The sequence below is a fragment of the Macaca thibetana genome, chromosome 11 (genome assembly GCF_024542745.1).
Source record: "Macaca thibetana thibetana isolate TM-01 chromosome 11, ASM2454274v1, whole genome shotgun sequence".
NCBI lineage: Eukaryota > Metazoa > Chordata > Mammalia > Primates > Cercopithecidae > Macaca > Macaca thibetana.
In genome coordinates this window covers 46,619,385-46,643,427 of record NC_065588.1, presented here as the reverse complement: position 1 = coordinate 46,643,427, position 24,043 = coordinate 46,619,385, and the positions used below count along the sequence as shown (strand labels likewise).

The following is a 24,043-nucleotide window of genomic DNA, read 5'->3' as shown; positions in this document are numbered from 1 at the left end:
TCCGCCTCCCGGATTGACGCCATTCTCCTGCCTCAGCCTCCCGAGTAGCTGGGACTACAGGCGCCCGCCACCTTGCCCGGCTAGTTTTTTTTTTTTTTTGTATTTTTTAGTGGAGACGGGGTTTCACCGGGTTAGCCAGGATGGTCTCGATCTCCTGACCTTGTGATCCGCCCGTCTCGGCCTCCCAAAGTGCTGGGATTACAGGCTTGAGCCACCGCGCCCGGTCTCATCAACTTCTTTGGGAAGTGTAATTGCAAGCGTTTTCCCACGAGCAGCTCCGACTAATACGCATCAAGCTGCATGAATTCCGAAAAGCCTCAGAAAACCTGTGGTCTGAAACCCTACTATGCTTGAGGTACAGGAAAGAAGGATACTATCAAAACGCATCACGCAGTTGGTACGGAACTGGGACAAGACTTTGGTGGCAGGATGGCCAAGTGCTAGGCCAATTGACAGTCTCCAAACCATTAGCACAGCTCCTATTCTGAGTGGAGGAGTAAAAACAGCTGTTGGAGAACTTGGATGTCATCCGCCTTGTCAAACCATTTTCAGGATTAATTTACAGCTCTTTCCACTACACCACACAGCCTCCTCTAAAACACCCTCCCTGCACAGAACTTACCCCCAAAGCACCAGGAACCTAGCTGGCCTACAGCTGAGCTTAGGAAAAACCTGAGTGGCTCCAGAGTCAAACTGCGGCAACTTTGAGTTAGAGGAGTTAAGGCCAAAGTAGAGTCGCACAAACCCCCTGTCGTGCAAGTGCGTGTCTCCTTCAGAGAAAGGCGTGCGGAGGTAGACGAGACCCGGGGTAGCAGCCAGCCTCTCCCATCGCCAACGCCCCGCGCCGCCAGAGCGACTGGAGCAGACGCGAGCGCCGGGCACGCCGCCGGTGGCGCGCACGCTCAGCCCGAGGCCGCACGGGAGGCGGGCTGCCGTGCGCGCCCCCGCGGTGGTGGGCGGGGTCCGGGGCGGGGCCGCAGGAGCAGTAGGTGTAGCAGCTTGGTCGCGACAGGTGCGCTAGGTAGAGCGCCGGGACCTGTGACAGGGCTGGTAGCAGCGCAGAGGAAAGGCGGCTTTTAGCCAGGTAAGGGCCTTCTCTCTCCACAGCCGGAGAGTGCGCGAAGACCCCGGCTTCTCTCCACACCCTCTTTCTCCTTCGACTTCTGGGGCGGGGGGAGTGCAAGGAGTGTGAGTCCCTTCCCCTCGACATAAGGGGTCGAGGGACGCTGATCCTCCGTTCTTTCTTCACTTCTGGGGCCTGCGCTGGGGTGGGGAGCGCTTACGTCGGGCTGAGCCTTTGCTGCCAAGGGCGGGAGCTGCAAATACCCCGTCCTCTCCCACCGAGAACACTCCATTCTAACTGTATACTTTCTGGTGTGCTGGAGGAAGGTGGCAATTCATTAAAACTCCAAATACCCTCCTTCCAGGGAAATACTCTAATACTCAACTGCTCTTTTTCCTTCGTTTTCAGCCATTCCCTCTCTTTTCGATTTTTTCTCCCCTTCCATTATGCCAGCTGAACTCTGTTTAAGACACTTACACCCTTTTGAGGAGTGTTGAGAATATAGCAGTCCTTGCGGCCGATGTGTCATCCCCGAATCGCTATCGTGTATATATCGCTGGCACTTGCCCCCGACATATGTAGATGTTAATGTAAGGTAATTGTACACCCCTGGCTACATATACAAAAGCTTGAAGTTGTAGCTGCTAGGAACGAACCATCTGGCACCCTTCCTAGCCTCCTTACTGATGCTTGCAAGAACAGTTTAGCTGATCCTGGTGAGAGATATTTGAACTACTGTTGTCTTGCACCTAATTCCAGCCTTCAAAAGTCTGCCTTGGCTGGGCGCAGTGGCTCACGCCTATAATCCCAACACTTTGGGAAACTGAGGCGGGAAGACCGCTTGAGCCCAGGTGTTGGAGACCAGCCAAGGCAACTTAGCAGGACCCTTGTCTCTACAAAAAAAAAAAAAAAAAAAAAAAAAAAAAAAAAGTCTAATCCATTCAGATCTGCCTAATCCAGATGCTTCAACTGACTTGACTTTTCAGGTTAGTCAAAGGTACTTAGGGAGTTATCAGTTTTTAAGACAATGCCCATTTTGGGGTGAAGTTTTCTTTTGCAGTAAGTATTCTTTTGCTCTTGATTTAAATGGTTTAACAGAGTACCTTTTATCTGCTTAGTTACCAATACTATTCACAAATGCTAAATATTTCAGGAGCCATGAAACAACACCAATCCTTTCTTCTGAGGTATGATGTAGACACAAAAGAACAGACCCCCAACAAACATGTTCTGAGTTCCTGTAGAGATACAGCCTGGATGCAGGATGATCACGATTTAGATAGACCTTCAAAAAATTGTAGAGTTCGCGTGAAAGAAGGCAAAAAAAAGTGCGTGTTCATTTATGTTTTCTTGTTTTGCATTGATAGAACAACATATAATGTACTAAGTCATTAGTTTAGGAACTTATTTCATTCTTTGGACAAAATATTGAGTGCCTTTCATGTGAATCCTACTGTGGATCCAAAGTGCCAAACATCTTTACCCTAAAAGAACTTAAAATCAAATGGGTTAGACAGATCCACATACAATTTATGGTATTAGTGAAGTCATTTCTATACTAGAGGTCAACCCAGGGTACTGTAGGAGCATAGGGAATATAGGTGTTTTGTTTTGTTTTTTAATTCTCTCTTCTGCTTTTCCTCAAAAATAAAAACCTCTGAGTAATAATGAGTGATTCTCTTCAATCTATGTATTTGTATCACTTTCATATTTCTTACCCTGCCTTCCTCCAACTCCATGGCCTATGGAAAATGGGATTAGATCCTGTTGTTAATGTGGCATTTAGTAAACAGTTGAATCTGTTTCCACTGTTCTATATTGGGTTGGGAAGTGTTATCAGTCCCTGGGAAGAGAACAGTATATTGGCAACATTAGCAAAGGAGTGCCATTTTGTAAAAATTACCTCATTGTATAACTTTAACTTGGTACACTCAAGCTTTGTTCCAGACTCTGGTTAAAGGTGGGGCTAAATTTCAACCTAATAATTCTAAGAGACAGCTTCAGGAGCCAAAACAATTCACATCTTGGTGACAGGGGATCCTTTTTCCTGCTAAGGTGCCCTCAAAATGTTTTTCTCTTTCTTTTTTCTTTGGTGGGGAAGACAGGGTAGATAGGTGGGTGGGGAAGAATGTTTTTAAGTATAATTTTGACTGTTTTTAAGTATAATTTTAAGTATAATTTTTAACTATAATTTTGTTTCTTCAGGTTTCAAATTCTTATATTTTCTCTGGTATTTTTCACTGGTTAACTGCAATTAACTTAGAGCCCCTGTACCAAAAAAATTTATCAAAGACATACACACACAGACACAAAAGAATATTGAGAGTGTGGGAGTTCATTAGACATCTTTGGCATAATAGGCCACCTAACCACAAATTGGAAGAATTTGTTATTATTTAAATTGACAGTGAAACTAGTTTCAGGCATGGTTAATTCTATACACTACTAGATAGATGACTTTTAAATTAGAATTGTACCCTTTCCGCAGATAGGAAAATGTATACCTTGAGTCCTAAGTCAATAATTTCCATTAGAAAAGGCAATTGTTTTTTAAGTTTGCTATTGTCTTTTGCTGTATGTTTTTTGGATAGAAAATTAAGGTACTTCATTTTAGATTGCATACAGTAATCTCCAGGTGAGGTTACTTAACATAGCCTCTTCAGGTTATTAAGAAACCAGTGGTTGTAAATGAAGTAGTTTCTACTTAATGATTGTGGAGTTAATATTCTATGGTGGATGATACTCTTGGTAGGACCGTACTGATGAGTTTATTCTGAAGCTGGGTGCAGAGTCCTCAAGACTCAAATTATTGTGCTACTGAAGACCTCTTTTCATAAAAAGGATGGAGTTTGACCTAACAAGCAATCCATTATTCAACATGTCAGATTATTTTTTGACATATGAAAATTTTCTAGAGAATTCCCGTGTCCACTTATAAGAAGTTAACAAGATACCATGAAAATTTTACATTCTTTGGATTTTCTTTTAAATAATTTCTTAATACTACTACCCTGAAACTAAGAACTTTCATCTTTAGGGGAAAAAAAGATGCAACTTTTTTGTATTTCTGATAGCAAGTGTGGATCTATTTTCCCCCTTACTTATTCTGTAACAGAGCTTATGTTATGGAAAACTTTACCGTCCTTCAAATATGTTTTGTCTTGCACAGAGTATTGCCATTTTTTGTTTCATTACCCATAAATTAGTCCCAATATCCATTTTACTTAGTTTTAGATTTCCACAATCTTTTTTCTTTTTCCATAAACTGAAATTCAAGCTAATGCCCTGGGACTTATTTATTTCTTTTTTTTTTTTTTTTTTTTTTTTTTTGAGACGGAGTCTCGCTCTGTCGCCGGGGCTGGAGTGCAGTGGCCGGATCTCAGCTCACTGCAAGCTCCGCCTCCCGGGTTTACGCCATTCTCCTGCCTCAGCCTCCCGAATAGCTGGGACTACAGGCGCCCGCCACCTCGCCCGGCTAGTTTTTTGTATTTTTTTTAGTAGAGACGGGGTTTCACCGTGTTAGCCAGGATGGTCTCGATCTCCTGACCTCGTGATCCACCCGCCTCGGCCTCCCAGAGTGCTGGGATTATAGGCTTGAGCCACCGCGCCCGGCCTATTTCATAGTCAGTTTTACTAAACAGGTAACGTTTGCTCAGATTTGGCTTCCGAGCAAAAATTTGGCTTCCAGCGCTACAGGAAAGCTGTCTGTCCATGCATAGTATCCAGTGGTTTCTCTCTAATGGCCTCTCCCTGTCCTTTTCCTTACCCCTTGGCAATAATTGACCAAGTGAACAACTTGTCTAGTTCTTCCTTTCGTTTGCTTTTCTTGACATGACTACTATCTGGTTCTGCATTTTCTAATCCAACCACTTACTCCCATACTCCATTAACTCAGTCTTTTTTCTCTGAAATGCCGGGTTCGCCATAGACCTGCTCAGCGTCCTGTTCTCACTATACTTTCTCCCTGTGTAATCTGATTTATTTCCATGACTTCCACTATCACCTCCATGTAAGTGGCCTGAAAATTTATCTTTTTAAAAAACTTTTTCATATTGTATATGTAATTCTTATTTTATTTTCATATATACCAACACATTTAAAAATAAAAATTATAGATATTTATATTATTGTAAAATAAAAATTGTATATGTTTATTATAGAAAATGTGGAAAAAACAGGCCGGTGTGATGGCTCATGCCTGTAATCCCAGCACTTTGGGAGGCTGAGGCAGGTGGATCACTTGAGGTCAGGAGTTCAAGACCAGCCTGGCCAACATAATGAAACCCCATCTCTACTAAAAATACAAAAATTAGTTGGGCGAGGTGGTGCATGCCTGTAGTCCCAGCTACTAAGGAGGCTGAGGCGAGAGAATTGCTTGAACCCAAGAGGCAGAGGTTGCAGAGAGCCAGGCTCACACCACTGCACTCCAGCCTGGGTGACAAAGCAAGATTCCATCTCAAAAAAAAAAAAGAAAAGAAAAAAAAAAAAGAAAACGTGGAAAAAACAAATTGTAAAGAAGACAAAATAACCCATGTTCCATAATCTGTTCCAGAGAGATTTACCATTTGATATATTTCAGTGGTTTTGTTTTCTTTGATACACACACACACACACACACACAAACGCAAAGGTAATTGAACTCATACTGTTACAGTAGATATTTTGCTTTATATTATTTTTCATAGCATCAAAATTTTTTGAAAACATTTTAATGGTTATTTAATCTCCATTGTAATCTATTTAATAATTTATTGTATTGAGGTTGCATAATTGAATTGTGTTTTGGTTTTACATTAAATGCAAAAAAATTGAGAACAAATTTATGCATAAATCTTTGTGCAAATCACTCATTATTTCCTTAGATTCCCAGAAGTTGAATTACCAGGTCAAGGGGTGTGAAAACTTAAAAATACTAAACCTGTTCCCAAATTGCTTTTCGTAAAGATTAGACTAATTAACATTCTCAACTGCAGTGATTGTGAGTGCCCGTCTTAGTGCAGCCTTGGTAACGTTGATTATTATTATTATTATTATTATTATTGAGATGGAGTCTCACTCTGTTGCCCAGGCTGGAGTGCAGTGGCGCCAGCTTGGCTTACTGCAACCTCGGCCGCCCTGGTTCAAGCGATTATCCTGCCTCAGCCTCCCGCATAGCTGGGATTACAGGCGCCCGCCACCACGCCCGGCTAATTTTTTTGTGTTTTTAGTAGAGAGGGGGTTTCACCGAGTTAGCCAGGATGATCTCCATCTCCTGACCTTGTGATCCGCCTGCCTCGGCCTCCCAAAGTGCTGGGATTACAGGCGTGAGCCACCGCGCCCAGCCCGCCTGGCTAATTTTTGTATTTTTTAGTAGAGACAGGGTTTCACCATGTTGATCAGGCTGACCTCAAACCCCTGACCTCAGGAGATCCGCCCGCCTCGGCCTCCCAAAGTGCTGGGATTACAGCGTGAATAACTGCGCCCGGCCTGAGTATTCTTTTTTAATCTTTTCTAATTTGATAGGCAGAAGTGAATTAATTTGTATTTCTTTGCTAGTGAGAGAGAACATTTTTCATACATTCATTTCTGTTTCTTCTGTGAAGTATGTTTGGGTTAATCCCATTCCCATTTTTATTTGGGTATTAACATTTTAATTATGTTGGTTTTTTTGTTTGGTGTTCTTTTATTTGGAACGTTTTGTGGGGGAAGCACAGGCTTTTATTAGACCAAATAGAGTGAGGGGAGTGATAAAGTGGAAAGTATATAGAAGTTGAAATTGTGGTGTTATAAATGCCCATTGTTTTGAGGGGCCAAGCTTGTGATCAGTGAAGCAGTACTGCAGAATGGAAAGGGTGCTGTTTGAGAGTCAGGATTCCCAACTTCATGTTGTCATCGGCCAACCAGGTGATCTTGGACAAGTCATTCGTTCATTGACTCAGAGCCTTGTCTGTAAAATGAAAGGATTGGGCTTTTGATCCCCAAGACTGGACAACCTCTGCGCTGAAAGGATGCCTTTGGAGCTACTGCTGTTCACTAGGCATTCTGGAATTACCTTCTGTCTCATCTCTAACCTTTCACCTCATTTTAGATATATAGAGCCTGAGGAAAGACTGGATGCAGTAAAGGCAATTTCCACCAGAGTAGCAAGGGAAGCTTGGGGACAGTTTAATTTGTTTGTGCTCTTTAACTTTCAGGAAAATAGAAGTATAAAAAAAAATTGAATGGGATTCTTGCTCTGGGGGTTGGGGGAAGGAAAGAAAAAAAAAAGAAGTCAAGAAGATTGGTATTTTTTTAGGCCTTCCCATAGACTGACACTTGGAAACGGGTAAGATAAAATCATAGGAGCCCTGCTGATCTATGCCACAAAACTCCATTGTCTACAATGTATGTGAAAAATGTCTCATTTTGTGACTAGAGGGTATACATCTCCAAGGCAAGTTATTTAACAACTTCTTCTACTTCATACAGAACCATTCTTAGTGTTTTTCTTTGTGATTTGTATAAACTCTCGTATTTTAAGAATATTAATTTTTTGTCCTGTGGTCAAATATTTAACCAGTTAGTTTGCCTTTTAATTTTGTATGTAGTATATTATTACTTAATTTTTGTTTTTGGAGACAGGATGTCACTCTGTCACCCAGACTGGAGTGCAGTGGCACGATCTTGGCTCACTCTAGCCTCCACCTCCAGAGTTCAAGTGATTCTGATGCCTCAGCCTCCCAAGTAGCTGGGATTACAGGCACACGCCACCATGCCCAGCTAATTTTTGTATTTTTAGTATAGAGACAGGGTTTCTCCATATTGGCCAGGCTGGTCTTGAACTCCTGACCTCAGGTAATCTGCCCGCCTCGGCCTTCCAAAGTGTTACAATTACAGGCGTGAGCCACCACACCCAGCCTGGATTTTTAAATTTGAGATTTCTTCTGGTGCTGTGATGTTTAGAAGGCCTCCACCATCCAGAGATTGGTTAAATACTCACTTTCATTTCCTTCTGATTTTTACCATTTTACTCTTTATATTTAATTCTTTAATTTGTATTGAACTTACTTTAGAGTACCAAACCAGTATGTTTAATGCCTTTGTACATCTGAGCTCCTGATCTGTATTTCCAGCTACCTGTTAGGCTATGTGGATAGTCCCTGTGCGCCATGCATCTGCATACACCCAGTTTCACTAAGAAGAAAGCTTGAGGTTGTCCTTACCACTTTAATACTTTTCTCCACCCATATTTAGATCAATCCCCAGGTTAGGTTGATTCTGCCCCAGGAGTGATAAGGGCTCTTTAATCAGTCTTCTAATTCAGATTCCCTCTTTTTTTTTTTGCCAGAGTCCTTGAGCAATGTTTAGAGTTGGCTTCAGTTTTTCCCTTGCAGTTCAGAGTTGTCATTAAAAAAAAAGCACTGATTTTCAAAATACTGTTCCTCTAATTGGCTGTGGTAGAATTACCTAGCGTTGGTTAAAAAGGTAGAGTCTCAGGTTCCACTAGACCTGCAGATCAGTGTGTCTGAGGGATAGGCCTGGGAACCTGAAGTTTTAACAAGTACCTCAAGAGATTTATATACAAACTTAAGGGGAGACAATGCCTAAGTAAATTCAGTCTAACTTTCTGACATGCTCTTCAAGACACCCACACCCCGACTCTAACAGCCTATTCTTTTAGGCTTATCTCCCACAACACTACCCACCCACCTGGCACTGTGACCCTACAATAATTCTCTGTTTCCTGGACCTGCCCAGTTCTTTCCTGCCTCTGTGCCTTTGCTCATGCAGTTCCCACAGCCTCATGCTCCTCCCCTTCCCCACACTCTTGTTGAAATCCTTTTCCTTAAGAGCCCAAATCAAATGCTACCTTTTAAAAATTTTTTTTAATAAAAAAAGCCTTTTCTAATTTCTTCTACTTGTATCATTGGCTCCCTCCCTAGTCTTTACTTAACACTTGATTTTTGCTTCATTTCTTACCTTACTTAATGTTGTCACTATTTATAAGTTACTGCTTTCTTGTAAGATTATAAGCCTTGTAGGTATGAGAATCTTTCCCTTCCTTTTCATTTTGTAGTCATTATGCACATATAAGCAATTTAGAACTCATTTATTTTATTTTGTTATTTTGAGACACGGTTTCATTCTGTCCCAGGCTGGAGTGCAAAGGTGCGATCTCAGCTCACTGCAACCCCCACCTCATGGGTTCAAGTGATTCTCATGCCTCAGGCCTCCAGAGTAGCTGGACTACAGGCATGTGCCACCATGCCTGGCTAATTTTTTTAAAAAATTATTATTATTAGAGACAGGGTTTCACCATGTTGGCCAGGCTGGTCTCAAACTCCTGGCCTCAAGTGATCTGCCCACCCCACCTTCCCAAAGTGCTAGGATTATAGGCACAAGCCACCGCACCTGGCCAAAGTACTCATTTAGTACATGAAATATATCTGATCTTGCAAACACACTTTTATATAATAATGTTTGGCTTTGTATCACACATAGAATAAAATTAAAATCTTTTAGCATTGCTTATAAATCCTTATTTAATCTGACTACTGCTCACCTCTGTGTCATCGCATACTTCTCGCTCATTCCCTAGCTATATTATTCCCTCCTCAGGGCCTTTGCATTTGCTTTCCTCTGCCTGGAAAACTACCCCATCTATTCTCTTCACCCTACTGGCTGCATATGTTCTCCCCATCACTCAGGTTTCAGTTCAAATGTCATTCACTCAATGAGGCCTTCCCTGATCACTGCCTAAAGAAGCTGTTTGTGTCCCTGTTCCTACCACAACTCCAGTTACTCTTTTTTTTTTGAGATAGAGTCTTGCTCTGTCACCCAGGCTGGAGTGTAGTGGCGCGATCTTGGTTCACTGCAAGCTTCGCCTCCCTGGTTCACGGCATTCTCCTGCCTCAGCTTCCCGAGTAGCTGGGACTATAGGTGCCCGCCACCATGCCCGGCTAATTTTTATTTATTTTTTTAATTTTTTTATTTTTAGTAGAGACGGGGTTTCACCATGTTAGCCAGGATGGTCTTGATCTCTTGACCTCGTGATCTGCCTGCCTCAGCCTCCCAAAGTGCTGGGATTACAGGCGTAAGCCACCATGCCCGGCCTTGTCTGTCATTTTTAACATTACGTCTTCAGCACTTGGAACACTGCCGAAGACTTGGTAAATGCTCAATAAACATTTGTTGAATGAATGAATAAGCCTTGGATAGACTTTTCATTTGGACAAGTCTTGTTTTGGTTTGCAATCCAAAGTGTTGCATTGTTTTTACTGGACAATAGCTGATGTCGGTCCATCTGGGTTCAAATCAGGTAGTAGTCTCTGAGGAGTTCGGAAGGTAGCAGGACAAAAGTTTGGATACTGTGACAACCAGGATTCAGTTCCATCTGAGTGCAAGTTTTCCAAGGTGTTTCCAGGATCCAGGCCACTATTTTACTACCACTATAGCCATCTACTTCCCAGGTTGTTACTCTGGATTATACTAGTTTATCAACTCCCATTACTGGAATCCACAAACAACCAGAAGTTTTTTTTTTTCTGTTTTCATTTTCTAGGAGAAAAATTAGGAAGCTATCTAGAATCTTCAAGAAAAGATGAAATAATTTTCATTATACTTACTATTAACACATGCTCTGAAATAGGACAGTGTACTGATTAGAAAGATTTTCAGCAACAGCTTTAAACAAAAAGTTTCTTATTAACATCTAGTTGAACCAGACATTAAAACAAATTAGTTCTAGTTTCTATTTCTCTTCATTGGTTAGTCTTTTTTTAATAAATAATGCTTTCTGTAGTAGCTGATACTTTTCAAAGTACTTTTGCTTTTATCCTTTCATTTAGTCCTCATAACCATCCTGTGTGAATCAATATCTGTTTTTGAGATGAATAAATTGAGACCCAAAGACATTGATGATCTTTCCCATGCCAACTGAAAGACCACTACCCAGCAAATGCCTCTCAGTAACTGTTTTCTACAGTCCCGAATTGGATGTAGCTTTTAGAAGCTAAACATTAAAATTCAATTGAAACAGTAACATTAATATGTTTATAACCAGGCCAGGTGCAGTGGCTCACGCCTAATCCCAGCACTTTAGGAGGCCAAGGCGGGCAGATCACTTGAGGTCAGGAGTTCAAGACCAGCCTGGCTAACATGGCAAAAGCCTGTCTCTACTAAAATTACAAAAATTAGCCTGGGAGACAGAGTAAGACTCTGTCTTATAAAAAGGTTTATAACCAGTTCTTAATAAGATGCCTAGCATTGGTCCAGATAAGTAGCCCAATTTTATCACTTGTGTGGCTGTGTGATTTGGTACATCTTTATGTGACTAGCCTCAGTGATACTTGTCCTTGATTAAGGCATTGTTATGTGGTAGCTTCTCAGATTTTTAAAGAAAGGAAGAATTAAAGAATTTGCCTAGAGAAGAGTCATTTTTCAGTAAACCCATTTTAATTCTCCTGCTTGAAGGGATTGGTTAAACTGATCTGAACTGACTCTTCAGATTGAGTAAGTCCTGAAAAAAAGCACATCATCTAAAATTTCAGATGAGAATGGAAGCCAGGCCCTTCCTGGAAATGGCCAGAAGTGAAACTAAGAAGCCCTGCATTTAGAGAAAACTTGATTAATTATTAAGGACAAAGGGCTACTATAAGAAAGTTATATCTTTAACAGAAGGAGCCTTCCTAAAATAAGCATATGTTTCTTTTGCTTTGAGATTGTAAAGACTCCTTAATTAACAACTTTGCCTTAATTAAGCATGTAATTGGCAAGACTTGTGAGCATGTAGTTTCTAGGCAGATATTCAATTATGTAGGTGGGCCTTTGTTGAGATGTGTGGCAACTGAGTACTAGTGTAACACTGTTTTTCATTCATGTGACAGATATTTATTGAGCCCCTACATGTTCCAGGCACTGGTATTCAGTGCATCTGATGTTAAAGTATGGAAGGGTACAAAGGTTAAAGGAGAAATATGCTGTTCAGAGAAAGTCTGTGCTTTGTTGTAATGGTCTTGGTCAATTGTAAATTTCCACATTATTTTTCTAATTAGCTATGTTTTTCTCTACTCTTTACCTTGAATTTGAAGTTAGTGACTTAATGATCTGTTTTTCTACTTACCGAAAGAGATTTTTCTTACTACGTGTGGAAAAAAACTACTGGGGAAAAAAAAAAAAAAAGAACACCTCACTTCGTTGGATTATGTTTGACCTTAGAATAAGTTAATGATCAGCTGGGACAGGGCGGGAAGGAACCAAATGAACAAATAACAAATTTTATTAATTGGGAGAGAGGTGGAGTTAGACTTGGATTTGATCTAGTAATTTTTTAATTTGAAGGGGTAAAAAAGAAGATTAGGAAAGTTCTTGGGTGGTTGTTCATGATCTACAAATTTTAGACCAAAGTCAGTTGTTTTTGTTTTTCAAGATGGAGTCTTGCTCTGTCGCTGAGGCTGGAGTGCAGTGGCATAGTCACGGCTCACTGCAGCCTCATATTCCTGAGCTCAAGTGATCCTCCCACCTTGGCCTCCCAAAGTGCTGAGATTACAGATGTGAGCCACCGCACCTGGCCCAAAGTCAGTTTTTAAAGGCTGTAACTGGGATTACTCTTTTACCTGTCTAAATAAGATATGTGAAGATTACCACAATTATGTAAAAAACTAATCTGGGATTCATAAGCACAAGATTAAGATATTCACATGAATGAATAAGGTAATAGAAACCCTGTGGGAAGGTTATAATTATATTCTCTTCAACATAGAGTTCTTTTTTTTTTTTTTTTGAGATAGGGTCTCATTCTGTTGCCCAGGCTGGAGCATAGTGGCGTGATCTTGGTTCACTGCAACCTCCACCTCCAAGGCTGAAGCAATCCTCCTACCTCAGCCTTCTGAGTAGCTGGGATTATAGGCACAAGCCACCACACCTGGCTAACTTTTTTTTTTTTTTGTATTTTTTGTAGAGATGGGATTTTGCCATTTTTCCCAGGCTGGTCTCGAACTCCTGAACTCAAGCAGTCTATCCTCCTTGGCCTCCCAAAGTGCTGGGATTACAGGCATGAGCCACTGTGCCTGGCCCAACTTAAGAGTACTTACAGAGGTGTTGATGTGTTGATAATGCCTAAAATTTTATCTTTCCTTTTTTTTTTTTTTTGTTGACGGAGTTTTGCTCTTGTTGCCCAGGCTGGAGTGCAATGGTGTGATCTTGGTTCACTGCAACCTCTGCCTCCCAGGTTCAAGCAATTCTCCTGCTTCAGCCTCCTGAGTAGTTGGGATTACAGGCATGCACCACCACACCCAGCTAATATTTTGTATTTTTAGTAGAGACGGGGTTTCTCCATGTCAGTCAGGCTGGTCTGGAACTCATGATCTCAGGTGATCTTCCCGCCTCGGCCTCCCAGAGTGCTGGGATTACAGGCATGAGCCACCGTGCCCGGCCCTAAAATTTTATCCTTAAGAGATACAACTTTTACAGATTTAGACTTTATGGTGCAGAGAAATGGTGTCAGGTCTTTGATCAGATCTGGTGTTCCTGGTAGTAACTATCAGTTTCTCGGAGATTACATTAGAGATATTCTCTTTTTATCGGTGATTTAACAGAAATAAGCTGACCCTGAAATAATCATGTACACTAGAACTGCTTTTCTGGTTTATTTTCCATGCTGGAGATCATTTTGTTTCCAGGCCAGCCTCCTAAAAAATGAAAAGAGCTAACATTTATTTAACTTCTTTGGGCCTCAGTTTCTTCATCTGAATATTATTCAGTAATGCACTTCCATAAAGTGAGACAGTAATACTTCTGAGTGTGTTACTATGAAGATTAAATAAGTTATATATGCAAAACAATTAAGACAGTATCTGACACGTGGTAAATGGTCAATAAATGTTAGGTATCTTTATTACCACCACTGCTATCATTGTTTATTAAGTACTTATTTTAGCAGTGTACTAAGAGAACATTTTAGTGATGAAACTAGGGCTTAGAGTAATTTTCCTCATGTTACCCAGTAAGTGTGTGGTAGATTCAATATGTAGACCTGAGCCCAAAGGAGCCTTGGGCAGAGTTGGCTTAGATGTGGAACAGGCTGGAGCATCTGGCCCAGCCTTTAATAATCCTAGTTTCAAGACTCTTAAAGGATAAGACTGGTCCAGACAGCCCCTAAGTATCGGGAAGATGTGGTTTGTAATATGTCATTAGAACATGGACATTACGGTCTATGGGACTGTTTCAAATCCTAGTTCTATCAGTTATTAGCTGTGTGAACTTTTCTAGAGCCTTAATTTCTTCCTCTGTAAAAGGAGAATAATAAATATTTGCTGGCCAGGTGTGGTGGCTCATGCCTATAATCCCAGCACTTTGGGAGGCCGAGGTGGGAGGATTGCTTGAGCCCAGGAGTTCGAGACCAGCCTGGGCAACATAGCAAGACCATGTCTCTTACAATAATAATAATAATAGCTTCATGGCAGTGTAAGAATTAAGCGAATAAGATCAAATGGAATGGAATGAGATAACATGTAAAGCACCTGGCATATGGCTAGTACTCAATAACCAATCCTCAGGCTTATGCTCAAGGGGTTCAAACTCGTACCTGATTCTGACATTATCTGTCTAGATGGTGAGCAGTTAGGGTCTGGGTCTGCAAAAATTAATGTGTTTGGACTCCATATGAGAGGTTCAGATTCCATAGGTGATCCTGATACTCAGAGTGCCACCCTTATCTGAAAGCACTAGACTGGGTGGTGGAGGGTAGCAGCAGTGATCCTCTCTCAATGCCTGGGCTGTCAGTGTCAGTCAGGCTTTTTACAAGGCTGTGCTCTGCTTAGAATATTAATGAGCAATCAGGGGTGGGTGTCCTGCAAAAAGGAACTCTACAGAAACGAGGCTCTCATCTGTATAGTCAAGCAGCATTTTTGTTTGGAAAGAATATTAATGAGATCTGGATAAGAATCAGACACCAGGAAAGGACAGCTGTTGTGAGAGGCAAATCCAATTGTACAAGGAGTTACACATGATATTCAGAAAGTCCTTGTGTAATTTTTAAAAAAGTAATTAAGTTGTAGAGATAATAAACAATTTATAAATGATGTTAAAAAAAATAAATGTGGCCGGGCAAGGTGGCTTACACCTGTAACCCTGGCAGTTAGGGAGGCAGAGGGGAGAGATAGCTTGAGGCCAGGAGTTTGAGGCCAGCCTGGGCAACATACTGAGACCTCGTTCTTCACAAAAGAAAAAATAGGCGGGCTGGGTGTGGTGGCTCATGCCTGTAATCCCAGCACTTTGGGAGGCCGAGGCAGGCAGATCACAATGTCAAGAGATCAAGACCATCCTGGCCAACATGGTGAAACCCCATCTCTACTAAAAATACAAAAAGTAGCTGGGCATGATACCTGTAATCCCAACTACTCAGGAGGCTGAAGCAGGAGAATTGCTTGAACCCAGGAAGTGGAGGTTGCAGTGAGCCAAAATTGTACCACTGCACTCCAGCCTGGCGACAGAGCGAGACTCCATCTCAAAAAAAAAAAAAAAAAAAGTAAATGTGGCTAGGGGGCACGGTGATTTTCACACCTGTAATCATCCCAGAACTTTGGGAGACTGAGGCAGGAGGATCATCTGAGGTCAGGAGTTCGAGACCAACCTGGCCAGCATGGTGAAACCCTCTCTCTAAAAAAAATACAAAAATTAGCTGGGCGTAGTGGCACACATTTGTAATCCCAGCTATTCAGGAAGCTAAGGCAGGAGAATCACTGGAACCCAGGAGGCAGAGGCTGCAGTGAGCCAAGATCATGCCATTGCACTCCAGCCTGGGTGACAGAGTGAGATTCTGTCTCAGAATAAAAAAAAGTAAATGTATTGAGTGGCCAACACATATTTGAAAATATGTTCAACCTCACTCATGATTAAAGGAGTGAAAACTGAAACAATAATGTACCATTTTCACACATCTTCTATCAGATTGGAAAAAATAAAAATAATGCTTATTACTGACAAGAATGTGGAGAAAGATTCAAATATAAATGGATGTGACTTTTTTGAGGGAAGTCTCAGAATATCTGTTTAAAAATTTAATGCATAGGCCTTTTAAACTAGAAATGCTTCTTCTAGGAATTTATGCCGTAGATGCACCCCACCCCAGGTAGGCAGTAGTACAAGCATGTATGTTGCATTCTTATTCATAACAATGAAGAAGCAAAAGCAACCTACATGTTCATCCACAGGGGCCTCGTTAAATAGGTTTTAGACTGTTACAGAATGAAATATTATGAGGTTCTGAAAAGTTGAGATAGATCTGTATGCCTCGAGATGGAAAGATGTCCAAGAGGAAAGAAATAATTGCTGAACAGCACATTAACATGAAACCATCGTATTTCTAAAACATGTTTGTATTTATGCATGTTGTGTGTCAATCTCTCTGTGCCTCAGTTTTCTCATCTGTAAAATAGGCATCATGATGGTACCTACCTCATGACTTGTTGCAAGGGTAAACTGAGATAACATATGTAGAGTGCTTAGTACAGTGACTGACACATAGTGCTATCTGGTGGCAATTATTATTATTGTATAGGTAATATCAGAAAGTTTATACTCCAGACTTTGACAGAGGTTACCTTTGAGAAGTAGAATTGGTTTGGGGGAAGGGCAGACAAGAGCTGGCAGGGACTTCTCCTTCTTACATTGTGTATTTCCATATAATTGTTTATATGGAGCAGGCCCATCTTTGACCAGTCACTGACCAAGGAGCCTAGACAGTGAAGGAAGTGGCAGCTCTGGTTCAGTGGGCTTGTTGAGACCTGCGGAAGAAGGTTCCCAACGGGAAGGAGGACGGTAAGGAAGGATGGTGCTGTATGGAGATGGGAAGGATGTTCGTGGATTCCACCATGGCTCCTGAAGTTTTTTTTTGAAAACCACCTGACCTAATTAAAGATTTAAAAAATTTACATTGCACAAGAACCTTACAAAGGCCAGCATGTGTTTGGACTTATCCTTTTTATAATTCACTAAGTTATATTTATGCGAAAAAAGTGATTTGTGTTTAATTTGACTTTTGAATAAAAACTACAGTAAATAATTGGTCAAAGTGCTCAAAATATTTTAAAAATGGGTAGTTTTTCCAATAATTATGAAATAAAAATGTTGATATTTTAAAGAAACAATTTCTCTTCAACTAATGTTACTACTTCCATTATATAGTGATGAGCAAATTTTTTTTTTTTTTCTTGAGACGGAATTTTGTTCGTATTTCCCAGGCTGGAGTGCAATGGCATGATCTTGGCTCACTGCAACCTCTACCTTCCCAGTTCAAGCGATTTTCCTGCCTCAGCCTCCCAAGTAGCTGGGATTACAGGCATGCGCCACCACGCCCGGCTAATTTTGTTTTTTTTTTTTTTGAGACGGAGTCTCGCTCTGTCGCCCAGGCTGGAGTGCAGTGGCCGGATCTCAGCTCATTGCAAGCTCCGCCTCCCGGGTTTACGCCATTCTCCTGCCTCAGCCTCCTGAGTAGCTGGGACTACAGGCGCCGCCACCACGTCCGGCTAATTTTTGTATTTTTTAGTAGAGACGGGGTTTCACCGTGTTAGCCAGGATGGTCTCGATCTCCTGACCTCGTGATCCACCCGTCTCAGCCTCCCAAAGTGCTGGGATTACAGGCTTGAGCCACCGCGCCCGGCTAATTTTGTATTTTTAGTAGAGATGGGGTTTCTCCATGTTAGTCAGACTGGTCTCGAACTCCTGACCTCAGGTGATCCACCCGCCTTGGCCTCCCAAAGTGCTGGGATTACAGGCATGAGCCACCGCCGTGACCAGCAATGTTTTAAATAATGAGAGCAACTTTCAAACTAAAAAGTCAAACAGCTGAAGCAAATGTAACTTTTTTTTTTTTTTTTTTTTTTTGAGACTGGTCTCACTCTGCTGCCCAGGCTGGAATGCAGTAGCACCATCACAGCTCACTGCAGCCTCTATCTCCTAGGCTCAGGCAATCTTCCCACTTTAGCCTGTCAAGTAGCTGGAACCACAGGCACCCACCACCACACCCGGCTAATTATTAAAATTTTTTATAGAGGTGGAGTCTTACCATCATGCCCAGGCTGATTTTGAACTCTGGGCTCAAGTGATCTTCCCACCTCAGCCTCCCAAAGTGTTGAGATTAACAGGTGTGAGCCACTGTGCCTGGCCATGAATTATTTTTAATCACAGCCTTATTGACATAAACCTTCTTAAGTCAACATGACACATAAAATAAGCTAAACTCATGAGTTCTATTAACTGAACCTTTAGAATAATGTTTATTGAATGTGGCTTAGACTCTGAAGCATGCGAAGACTGACAAGATCTGCCTCTGACCTAAAGCAATGTGCTGGGCACTGTTTTACATTTACTGTCTCCTTTAGTTTAAAACAACCCTGTAAGGCAGATTTATCATTTTCCTTTTGCATAGAAGGAAAGTAAAGTACAGAGAGGTTGCCATGCATCTGGTAAGCACTGGAATGGGAATTGGAACCAACTGGTATTTGCATTCTACTGCCCTGCCTCCAGAGAGTCATGGGGTAAGGGTGGGCAAGGTGAGCCCTGTGGGGGGCCGCATGAGAATTCTCAGGGACCTCAGTGATCATCTGTCATCTAGTCTAATGACTTTCAAGCCATCATTTAAAAATTATAAAGTTTTATTGAAAAATTATTTATATACCATACAATTCACCTAAAGTGTGCAGTTCAGTGCTTTTAATATGGTCACACAGTTGTGCAGCCATCACCATAATCAATTTTACAACATTTTATCACCTTCCAGAGAAAACTCATACCCATCAGCAGTCAGTTACTTGTCTTCCTACTGCCAGTCCCAGGCAACCACTAATTCTCTTTCTGTCTCTATAGATTTGCCTGTTCTGGACCTTTCATATAAATGGAATCATACAGTAAATGGTCTTTCGTGACTGGCTCCTGTCACTTAGCTTAATATTTTCAAGGTTTGTCCATGTTGTAGCATATGTCAGCACTACATTACTCTTCATAACCGAATAATGTTCCCTTGTATGAGTATACCACATTTTGTTCATCCTTTCATCAGTTGACGAACATTTGTGTACAAGTTTCTCTGTGGACATGTGTTGTCATTTCTCTTGAGTATATGTATACACACACATAGGAATGGAATTGCTGGTTCCCATGGTAACTCTGTGTTTAATGTTTTGAGGAACCACCAGACTGTTTTCCAAAGTGGCTGCACCATTTTACGTTTCCACTAGCAGTGTATAACGGTTCCAGTTTCTCCACATCCTCACTGACACTTGTCAAACTATATTTTTACTATACCCTACAATAAGAAATATTTTATGTTCCTATTCAGTTTATACACATACAAATAACTGAAACAAAAACTTCAAAAAAAATCTACCTGTACTATGTTTGATGCACTTTAACATTTTCAGTTGCATTCTGTTCTTTTTCATCAAAACAAACGTGTTGGTTCTGACCGCTAAAGTTGCTTTCACAACTCACTAATTGTGACCTGCAGCTAGAAAAGCACTAGGCTATTTTAACCCCTTCATTTTGCACAAGAAGAAAGAAAGACCCAGAGAAGTGGCTTGTTCATGGTCATACCACTAATTAGTGGCAGATTCAAGATGAGAGCACAAGCCTGTTGGCTCCCTACTTTAACTTTGGGCAATTATAGTTGACCTCTTATTCAGTAGATAAAAATAAAAGAGTTTCTATTTTTTAACCTTCTTATCTTTCTCAAGCAGCATTTTAAATTCAGCAACAAACCTGGCTAGAGAAAAAAAAGAATGAGAATAACTCAATTTTATTATCATGAGTCATTGCTTTAACACAATGATTTTGTGCCATCTGGACAGAGAAGTACTAGGTGAACCTAGATGATGAGCATCAAATTAGGCAGATTGAATTAATCAGTACAGGTCTCAGATTCATTTTTGTCCGAACTTCCGTGTACTTTTAAAGAGCAGCCATTTTCCTTACACTGTCAAATTTGAATGGCAACATAAAATTGAAGTGTGCAATATAAAAATGTTTTCTGTTGCTGTCTTTCCATTTTTCTTAGAATACATGTAGGTCTTAAACCCTTTACTTATTTATTTTTGAGTCAGAATCTTGCTCTGTTGCCCAGGCTGGAGTGCAATGGTGTGATCATGGCTCACTGTAGCCTCAACCTCCTGGGCTCAAGTGATCCTCCTGTTTCAGCTTAGTAGCTAGGATCACAGGCATGCACCACCATACCCAGCTAATTTTTATTTTATTTTATTTTATTTTTTGACAGAGAACAGGTCTTGCCATGTTGCCTAGGCTGATCTGGAACTTCTGGCCTCAAGCGGTCCTCTCTCCTCAGCCTCCCAAAGTGCTAAGATTACAGGCATGAGCCACTGTGTCCACCTTAAACCCTTTAATTCAGTGTTTTCCAGCATTTGATGAGGGAACCTCTGACACTAGAGTTACTTCGAGGTTCTTATTAAAATGTGGGTTTTTTGAGCCTTTCTCCAGACCTAATGAATCAGAATCATGGGATGGGACCTGAAAATCAGTATCGTATACACGTTTCCTAAGTGATTCTATGTACGCTCAAATTTGTGACCAACTGAATTTAGTGTTTTCCCCCTCTATTTCTCATCTTCCTTTTGGTTTCTAAAATTACTATTTGACTTTGTTACCTGTAGAGCCAAATAGTTATTCATTAGCATTTATAAGAAAACACCTAAATTATCTCAGCAGAGGGAGTTAACTAAAACAATATTGATGGGGTTCAGTTTTATTCTACCTTAGTAGAATACTGGAGACCATTTTTTTGATGGCTATCTCCACTGGTTTCCCATACCTTGGAAAGATTTATTTTGGAATAAACATATACAACCTACTCTATTGTTTGATTTCTTTTCCCCAAAAACACTAGTCTCTAAAAATAGCTGAATCCAAAAAATTATTTCAGATCCCTGGGATCCCTCTCTTCATTAACACATACTTGACTGCCCGCCATGTGTCAGGCACTGTTCTGGGAGTTAAAATACAGTGTGATTTTTAAAAATTACAGTGTGGGACAGGCACAGTGGCTCACACCTGTACTCCCAACACTTTGGGAGGTTGAGCTTGGAGGATTGCTTGAGCCCGGGAGTTCGAGGCTGCAATAATTATGATCACACCACTGCACTCCAGCCTGGGAGACAAGAGTGAGACCTTGTCTCAGAAAAAAAATTACAATCTGATCAGGTAGGGATAGGTCGCATACTTTGAGAACTTACAAGGAACCTTTTAGCCCAAGCTTGAGGGGTCAGGGAAGGCATCTGGAACAAAGTGTCCCCCAGGCTGGGACCCATAGCAGAAGGCCAGGGAGGCTCAAGCATTTTCAGACAGAGGGGAGCAGTGTGCTCAGGGGGAGCAGTGTGCTCAGAGAATGGCTTGTATCAAGAGATAGCTTGAGCCTACCGGTGGCTCAAGCCTGTAATCCCAGCACTTTGGGAGGCCGAGACGGGCGGATCACGAGGTCAGGAGATCGAGACCATCCTGGCTAACACGGTGAAACCCCGTCTCTACTAAAAAATACAAAAAACTAGCCGGGCGCGGTGGCGGGCGCCTGTAGTCCCAACTACTCGGGAGGCTGAGGCAGGAGAATGGCGTGAACCCGGGAGGCGGAGCTTGCAGTGAGCTGAGATCCGGCCACTGCACTCCAGCCTGGGCGGCAGAGCAAGACTCCATCTCAAAAAAAAAAAAAAAAAAAAAAAAAAAAAGATGTGAGGAAAAGCTTGTGTAAAGTCCATATGTGCAAAGCTTTGTCCAATTTTATTCAAGATGTATTTATAGAGTTCCTTCTGTTTAGAAAGCAATGTACTAGATGTCAGAAAGGCAAAAGGCAAAATAAAGCAGGGAGAGGGGTAAAATAGCATTTATTGATAAGTAAATAAGTAAATAAATGACTTCTTAAGCTCTTATTGGGTGCTAGGTAGAGTTGTACATACTTGACACTTAAGAACTTGTTTAATTCTTGCTGCAATGAAGTAGTTTCTTTTATCCTCAATTTATAGATGAGGAAACTCAGTTTAACAACTTGCCCAAGATCACTCAGCTAGTTAGTGGTGGGAGATCTCAACAGCTAGATTCTAATCCATGCCCCATCCCCTTAGCCTCTTGCTATTTTCTTTCCACTATGTGTCCCTGTGTAGGCATTTTATATAGAATTTTTGACTAGCTAAGGTAGGTGATGGTATATGCCTCAGAGAAGTAAAGAAATTTGCACATGTCACCACAATTAGAGGCCCAGTGAGAGCCTGTAAGTTCTCTTTTTAACTTCAAACTTCATTTACATTTTGTTATACTATGTTTTGTGTTATTTGAAGTAAGCAAAAATTCATTTACCAATTATTTGGAGAAAAATGATTTGTAATGAACTTAATTTGAGGAGTAGAGGTTAAGAAAGGATAATACATATGATTCGGGTTATGTTATGTTGCATATTGGACATATGAAACTATCCCGCATGGAGTAGAAATTCTAGGACTGGGCTGGGCGCGGTGGCTCATGCCTGTAATCCCAGCACTTTGGGAGGCCAAAGCAGGTGGCTCACTAGAGGTCAGGAGTTCGAGACCAGCCTGGCCAACATGGTGAAACCTCATCTCCACTAAAAATACAAAAACTTAGCCAGGTGTGGTGGTGAGCACCTGTAATCCCAGCTACTCAGGAGGCTGAGGCAGGAGAATCACTTGAACCCAGGAGGTGGAGGTTGCAGTGAGCCAAGATTGTGCCAGTGCACTCTAGTCTGGGCAACAAGAGTGAAACTCCATCTAAAAAAAATAAAATATTAAAATATTTTTAAAAAATAAAAAATTAAAAAAATAGGAGTGGAAGTCAGGAAAGTTAGGCCTTAGGATCCAGCTTTGGGAATCATGTGGAATAAGTGACTTTTGATGAGTTGAGAGTAAGTGAGCTCACTCAGAGATGGGAAACTAACCCTTTATAGATTCCTGGAAGTAAGAGTGGAGGTAGGAAAAGAGGATTCTGCAAGACAAGAGAAAAGTGGAATTGCTTCTCAATTACACAACCTCATTTGTGTTGCTCTTGCTCTGAGTCTTAGTGTTTTTGAAGGCACAAAATATCCTTAAAAGGCGATAAAGAGATTAACTATTATTGAAGTGAGTCTGTCCTGATGTAAACATTTACATTCTTGTTGACCCCTGGGAATTTTGTCAATGTTACAATTGTCCTATTGTCTAGATTCATGTTTCTACACATACCTGAAGCTCTTCCAAGAATAGTAGCAGTGATTATTCTAACATGCCTGCAGACTTGTCTATCATCATGTTTCTGAATAATAGTGTAGTGAACTTTTTATGTATAATATTTGATGTTATTTAGTGGTTCCAGTTTTTTATATTGTGAGTTTATATGAGGTTTGAATAAGCTAAAATTACTGGGTAATTCACAGTTCTGAAAAATATATGCTTTCTCATAACTAGTCTTGGGACTCCAGGATAAGCATTCAGTTTCTGTATTGTGTTTCAGATAAAATTTAAAGCTATGTGCAATTTTATAGAAGGCATATTTATAGACTTCTTTCTATTTAGAAAGCAATGTATTAAATACTAAATGTCAGAAGGGTAAAAGACAAAGTAGATCTGTCCTCTGACTTCAAGTATCTTGCTATTGAGTAGGAATTATAAAATTATTATAAGGCAGAGGAAGTGACTTATGCTGATTAGGAATAGGGCTAGGGCAGTTTGGAAAAGGGCTATGTGTGGTCTTTCACTTGAGTCTTTTAAGGTGAATAGGTTGAGTAGGGGATAACTTTTCAAATGGAGTGAAAAATATATATGGTGTATCACGGGAGGAGAAGCTGGTTATGGCATAATTTTAGAGATTCTAGATCTCTTTTCAGAAATCAAAGTTCTGTGCGGTTAGGCTTTTTACTATCAGAGAAAGAAGTTACAAATAAGCCAAGAGGGAATACTAGACTGAACCTTGTGATGCTGGATTGGAGTCAGAAGTGTCATATGAATTCATAGTTTATAAAATATGTATAGGACCAGGCGC

General features: G+C 41.0%; 1 protein-coding gene across 3 annotated transcripts in view; it reads left to right on the top strand.

Moving 5' to 3' along the window:
- Positions 1 to 959: 959 nt before the first annotated feature.
- Positions 960 to 24,043, top strand: part of LIMA1 (LIM domain and actin binding 1) — a 106,340-nt gene continuing 83,256 nt past the window's right edge. For all 3 annotated transcript variants that reach the window (XM_050748657.1, XM_050748655.1, XM_050748654.1), the window contains exon 1: positions 960 to 1,084. The gene's annotated coding sequence lies outside the window, so the exon portion shown is untranslated. The remainder of the gene's footprint in view (positions 1,085 to 24,043) is intronic.